Source organism: Ascaphus truei, chromosome 1, assembly GCF_040206685.1.
Source record: "Ascaphus truei isolate aAscTru1 chromosome 1, aAscTru1.hap1, whole genome shotgun sequence".
NCBI classification, from domain to species: domain Eukaryota; kingdom Metazoa; phylum Chordata; class Amphibia; order Anura; family Ascaphidae; genus Ascaphus; species Ascaphus truei.
This window is the reverse complement of record NC_134483.1, coordinates 42,957,297-42,964,198: the sequence shown is the minus strand read 5'-3', so window position 1 is coordinate 42,964,198 and position 6,902 is coordinate 42,957,297.

The window sequence follows — 6,902 nt, the reverse complement described above, 5'->3', positions numbered from 1 at the left end:
TAAAAGGAATTCTACATTGTTTGAAGACGTTGACCGCACGTTGATCAACAGAACCCCCCCCCATTCAATTGGCCTGTTGTGATAATAATAATAAATAATAATAACAACTTTATTTATATAGTGTTTTTCTCCCAACGGAAATGTAAAGCACTTCACAGTCACAAAAACGGAAAAAGAAGAAAATATTTAAGGTTACAAACAAGACCAAACACAAGGAAAGATACGATACAGGATGGGACGGTACTGTAGCTATCCAGAGGTTACAGTATAGGAAGAACTTGGGGAGCGCTCAGTAGGTAATGTGAACAAATGTGCAAATTAGTGAATGAATTAAATACTCTTAAAAGTGCATAAATTATCGATAAAATAGACTTTCAAACCATATGCTGTTGACGTTTTCCTTCTCACGTGGCTGCAGGAAACTTCAGTCTTCCGCCCAGGGTCATGGGAAATAAAAGATAATCCCAATGGTGCAGGGCATAAAAGTATATTAGGGTCAAAACAAAAGAGCTTTAAAATGTACACCCACATTTAAAACTCTGGAAACAGTCCTTGTATGGGTATCTTTGGCATTTGTATTGGTCAGAGTGACTGTTTCTGCCTCCTCTTCTCCGTGTATCGGAAGGACGCCTAGGAGCGCCGGCTTGCTCACTAGGCAGTCACTTCCTGGTTGTTGACATCATGGAGCTCGCGTCTCGCGATATTTGGGTCTGCTTTGCTATAGTTGTTCTACGGACCTCCAAAAATGCCTCTCCCACGTCTCCAGCCGATGACAGCTCTCCAAATCTACGCGTTTCGCCTGGAGTATTCTGGATTGTTTGCACAAAGTCTTCTATATCCAAAGCTAGTCTATAACGCCAGAGGACATGTATTTTCATGCCTGGAACTACGACACTTATTAGATAGCACAGATGGCATCCCAGGCCAGATGGAGGTTACGTTATCAGAGAAGAAGAGAGCAAAATCATTAACATGAGATTGTGAAAAGGTTTCACCAGACTGCAGACATGCTGGTTTGCAGAGCCTCTCCAGGGTGCTAAAGAACTGAGCTGGTCTATTGTCCACTGCCATGATCTCATGTGACAGGAGCTCTGACTTCTTACTAGTAATTGTGGACTGGTATTTCGTGTTGTTGTTAATCAGTTTCAGCTTGTCCTCAACCATGCGAGACCTCCAGCAGCACCGTACAAGCCTGCAACCCTACTTCTTAAATTCCCTAATAGAACTGTCAAACTAAGGGGTTTGGTGGTGTGAGGTCAGCAGTCGTATGCCAACAGGAGCGATAGAATCCATGGCAGCCTCCACATTTTTAATTTAAGTAGTGGACCAGAGCCCTGGGATCTATGCAGGAACTAAATATGTCAGAGAAATTCAGGGTTGCCATCTGGCCTTGGGAGTCACACATCTCAATGGTTGATACCTGGTCACCTCCATGGGAGAGGGACTATTTGGGTGAGGGGCTGTGATTGAGAACAAAATGGAGTGGTGGGAGACCAGACAACTGGGTCTATTGTTATGTCGGACAATATCAGACAATATAGAATGACTCCCTCAGTATGTGAACGAACAGGAACAGGAGCAATAAAAATAAGTCAGGTCCCAAAAAGAGTTCTTCACTAGGAAAAAGCACTGTTAATATGGCTATTAGTGAGAACTATTTTCATTGTTTTAAGTGGGGCACAATATCCCCTAATCAAGCAGGAACTATGGCTGATAGCCAATGTAACGGGTTTTGTGAACCGGCCTGACCCACCCAATCTCACATTGGCCCCTGTGGTCTAACCAGTCCCCATTACAGTGTGGTAGTGTCTGGTGGTGCACCTGTTGGCAACAGGACTCCTGAGTCTCCCGCATGATGGTGTATGGGGAGGACCCGTCCAGACAGGCAGCTGAGGTAGTGGGCTGAGTCCTACCTATATCCAGTGCAGCACCTCCACCTCATCAGGGTCCCTGCGTCCGCATGGGGATGGTCCTGTTGAGGAACTCCTCCGTGGTGTTCCTCTCTGTGCAATAAGTCCACACATGCACACGAGAGGGTCTTTGATCAGATGCATCTTTATTTGTGCGGTGGGCCAGCTGCCCTCCACAATGGGGTGTACTTAGCCCTCCATCTTCCAGCTGCTTCCCTCCAAAAGGTACGCCTTCCCTTAATAGGTGGGTTCCCTATCCCCGCAGGGATCTCGGCCCTGTGCCAGGTCCCTGGTCACAGTTCTCTCAGGCAGCTTGTCTCTGTCTGCTTTGTGCTGCCAGACTCACAGCTCTGCATTCAGACTACTGCAACAATGTTGCAGACCTCCATGTGCCTCTTACTGACAGAGCAGCACAGCAACAGGAACTCCTCAGCAACAACTCAGAACTACGCAGAACTAACTTTTTGTCACAGTGCTGTGCCTTATGTACTCTCTGGAGGCTGACACACCTCTGACATCACTAACCATGGAGTCAGAGGCTGTGACCACTCCCATCCATACATAGGGCACCTCACCAGGGTGTGAGGGCAAACCTCCATAATTACTGCTGGCATGCCCACAACTTACCAGGCCTTACTGTCAGCGGGAGTGATGACTGTAGCCATTATACATGCCCGCTACACCAATAATTAATGGACTGTCCAAGTGTTACGATTGTGCTCGCCACAAACCGGGACCGGACCGCGGGGCTGAGGTGGGGTTATATAATCACCGACCTTAGTCCACGCAGACTGATCTGGAGTGCGCAGTTCGTAGTCGTACGTAGCAGGGTCAGGATTGGAGAAGGCAGCATCGTCGTTATTCAAGCAGGAGTTCGGCAACAGGAAGTCAGGAGTTCCCCGCTTCAGCTTAGGAGCGTGAGCGAGGGAGTGGCCTCTTCGTGAGGAGTGGCCTCGGCCCATGACGCCAGTCTCAGCAGGAGGAGACAGCAGGCTGGCCGAAGTACACCGCAGGGCAGCATCGGGAAACTAACGCTTCAGCTCAGAAGTCAGGAACGGGCCCCCGCATGGGACTAGCAGGCGGCCTCAGGAACTAGGAACTAGGGATAAGAACTAGAGAAGTTAGTACACCAGGATACAAGCCAGAGCGGCTTGTGGCAGAGACTGTAACGTCCAGGGTAGGAATTATGCTCGGCACTGTTTCAGTGCCAACGCCCAGGGTATAAAGGGCGGAGATCCAATCACAGGAGGAGGGTGTGTGAGCATTCCTCCAATGATAGGGCACAGAGCAGAAGCTGCAATGAGAGACAGCACATGTGCCATTGATTGCCAGAGGAAGCTTGCAACTGCAGATGTCTGCAAGGCTATAGTAAAAGCCAGGAGTGGATTCCTTACAGTACCCCCCCCTTTAGGTGAGACCTCCGGACGAACAAGGTCCATCACAGATTTGGGGGACATGGAGTTGTTTTTAAACCTCCTTAGGCGAGAGGTGGTGTTGAAAGCCCACGGTTTGTTGGGATTCCTTACAGTGCTCCCACCACTGGGTGAGAAGCCTGGGTGGGCAGGACCATTCATAGGTCTGGGAGACATTGAGTTGTTCCTGAAGTGTCTCAGGCGAGATTTAGGTCCAAAATCCAGGTGTACATTGGCGAGTGCCGCAAAGAACAGTGGTGGCACTGCGGTTTTTGGTACACGGGCAATGGGACCAGGGAACTCCGGAATAGGGACATCAGAAGGGCAGCAGCCAGGTGTCCGGTGCATAGTAATAGTCCAAGAATACGGAACACAGGACACTGATTGTCGGACAAAAATGACATTGGGGAATTCGGTGCAGACAATGGCTTTGGTGGAATCAGCATGTAAGAAGTTGCGAGAATCTGTAGCTCCCAAGGAATTCAGGGCGGTGGTTAGCGAGGGTATTGGGCGGGCGGGTTCACTGCAAGATATTGGAGCAGTAGTCTTGATACGAACCAGGCTTGTAATCCCAAGCAATTCGAGAGAGCTGGTAGTAGTGTTTACGTAATTGTTGGTTGTGGTACATGCAGTTGCAGGATCCACCTCCTTTGGCCTCTGAAACTTTGGGGGAATCAAATCCGAAGTTATGGCCTTGGCGAAGGGCATAGTAAGCATCATGGAGACAGTAGGGGATAGCACGTCCAAACCCATAGTGGGGCTATCAAGAACAGGGATGGACGCCTCAGGCAAAGCAAACAGGTCCAGCATGAGTTTCTTCGTCCGTCCTAGAGAATGAAGACATGCAATCCAGAAAGGACACTTCAGACACCGCACAGAAACCTGCAAGTAAAGACTCTGTTTGAAAGGTGAGAAAACAGATCTTATCTGAGAAAGCAGGAATCCAGGTAAGCGGTGCAACCAGCTTAGGAATAGAAGTCTTGGGGTTAACACTGGGTACCTCCAACACAGAGAAGGAAAACAGAGAACTAGAGCTTGGCTTAGGAGTGGAGGTCCCAGGTACCCAGGTCTCGCCTGATACTGTGGGAGAAGAAATGCGAGATATTACTGTTTTAAACATAGGGTTCTTAACATCGGTAGCTCCAGGCACCTTCCTGAGAGGTAACCCAAGTTTTGTAACAGGGCAGTCAATAGTAAGTACCCCAAGTATTGTGGGAGACACAGGGAAATATAAGTCCATTTTAAAGACGGGGTCTTTTGAAAAAAGAGACACAGCGGGTATTACTGAAAGTTCCAAATGCGATACCCCTGAGTTCGTGGTAGTAGACATACAGTCAGTAGTGGAAACCCCGAATACTGTGGGCGAATCAGCGTGAAACAGTATTATTAAAGGAGTGGGTATCCCAAACTTAAAGTCATCTTTAATCATCCCGGAGGCTGTGGCATGATCCATGAAATAAACTGGGGTAGACTTTCCAATAGAAACAAGGGACATCTTGCTTGTCACTAAAGTGGGTGATTGAAAACCAGCAGGAACTGAACTAGCTGCTGTAATAAGATCAGAGAACATTGTGCTTGTTTCTGAATTGGGTCCCTGAGGATCCCTAGTGAGAGCATGAGACTCCATAGGAGACTCAGTGACAGGGGTCTTAGAACCAATTAAAGGAATTTCAGTTATCACAGACTTAATAGGAGAAATACCTTGCAAAACAGGAATTTTAGTAAAGGGGATAGGCATCTCACAGATTACCGCAGAGGAGGAGAGCAGGCAGTCAGGCTCTACCTCAGGAGTCAGAGAGAAGCCAAGGGTTAACACAGGGAGTGCTGGGGAGACCCTAGAAGCCATAAGGGGAGACTCAGAGCGTAGTAAGGGATCAGGGGCAGATAAGCTGATCTCTGAAGTGATAGCCTGAGGGACCGTAGAAGGGACGCTAATAGCTGTCACCAGTCCCAAGGAGACAGACTTAGAGTCAAGGACAGGAAGTGAACTAGGGAAGGTTGCTTCTACAACAGAAGTTTTAGCAGCGGCAGAGCTTAACTCAGCGGCTGCTGGATAACCTTTAACTACAGTGAGAAGGGACTGCAGGTTCACAAAATCAGGGGAAAAGGGAGTTTGAAATTTGAAAACCTGATCCTTCAAAAAGGAGGGCCCTAACTGTAATTGTACTAAGGAAGTCACAGCAGATACGCTGATCTCAGAAGGGGTCACTTGGAAAGGGGCATAATATGTACTGTTCGCTTTTAACCCTAGGATTTGAGAAGAGGAGAACACAGACAGTACAAGGGGGGCAACCACAACTGTGCTGGTCTCTGAAGTGGGTATTTGGGAAAAAAGTGTCTGGGACATCAGAAACGACTACAGATTCCACTGAAATGGGGGCTATGCTCAGAATCAGGGATTTCAGCTCTCTGAGTGACAGACTGGGTAAGCGACATACGTAGGAGTGGGGATTCTGCTAACAGGCTTAGGGAAACAAACGGTTCCAGAATACTTTTAACTGGAGCCAGTATTATTGCCGAAAGTTCAGGGAGCATACTCCGAGAATTTTAGCTGAGTCAGGGGACATAAGGGGTTCATCCTCTGAAACTAAGGAGGTGCCCTTGACTGGCGGACTACAGGGATTTACCAAGGGAGGTTCACAGGGCTGACCTGCAGGGGTTAACATAGGAAAAACCTCAAGGGTTAAGTTAGGCTGTACCTGAGAATCAGGAGAAGATACGCTAGTCTCCGAGAGTGGGGACATAGGGTTTTCAGCTTCTTGCCCTAGAGACCTCAGCTTAGTCTGCGGGATACAAGGGTTAACAATGGGGACCTCAAATAGCAGACTAGCAGGGGTTAAAACAGAAATAACCTCGGGAACAGAACTTAGTAATTCTGGTTTAGAACGAGAGGGCAAACAGGATTCATTTTTTGGTGCTAGGGAAGACACACTGACCTGGGGGATGCAAGGGTTTACAGTAGGGGACTCATAGGCCTGACTAGCAGGGGTTAAGACAGGAATAACCTCGGGGACAGAACCCAGGGAGGTTAACTCAGGACTAGGGACCGTGGCAGCTTCTTCCTTAGCGGGGAGTGACAGGGAGATGGTTTGGCATTTCTTAGGAGAGGGTGATAACCACACAGGTTTAGTAACAGGACTGGCAGCATTGAAATTGTGATTAGAAAGTGCGTAGGCAGCGAGAAGAGGGTCCCGCTCACTTAAGATTAGGTCAAAATCTTGGTATAACACATGGGCGGCATCTAGAATCTGATCTAGAGTCTTTCGATCTGGGGTGGAAATAGCAAGGTGCATCTGGGAGGACAGGGCCTGTTGAGTCTTTCTTTCCTCTTTAAATTGCTGAGATCTAGTAAGGAGTTCTTTACGAATCAGTCTTTCCAGAGACTCACTATAAGAACTCACTCTCAGGCGGAGGCAGTCTCTCAAACAGGTATGGTCTTCCAAACAGGGACTGGTCCGCAGCCTGGGACATAGGTACAGTAAAAAATTTACCAACCCCCGCCACGGCGCGGTCCGTTTTCTGGGGCCGAGCATACTGTTACGATTGTGCTCGCCACAAACCGGGACCGGACCGCGGGGCT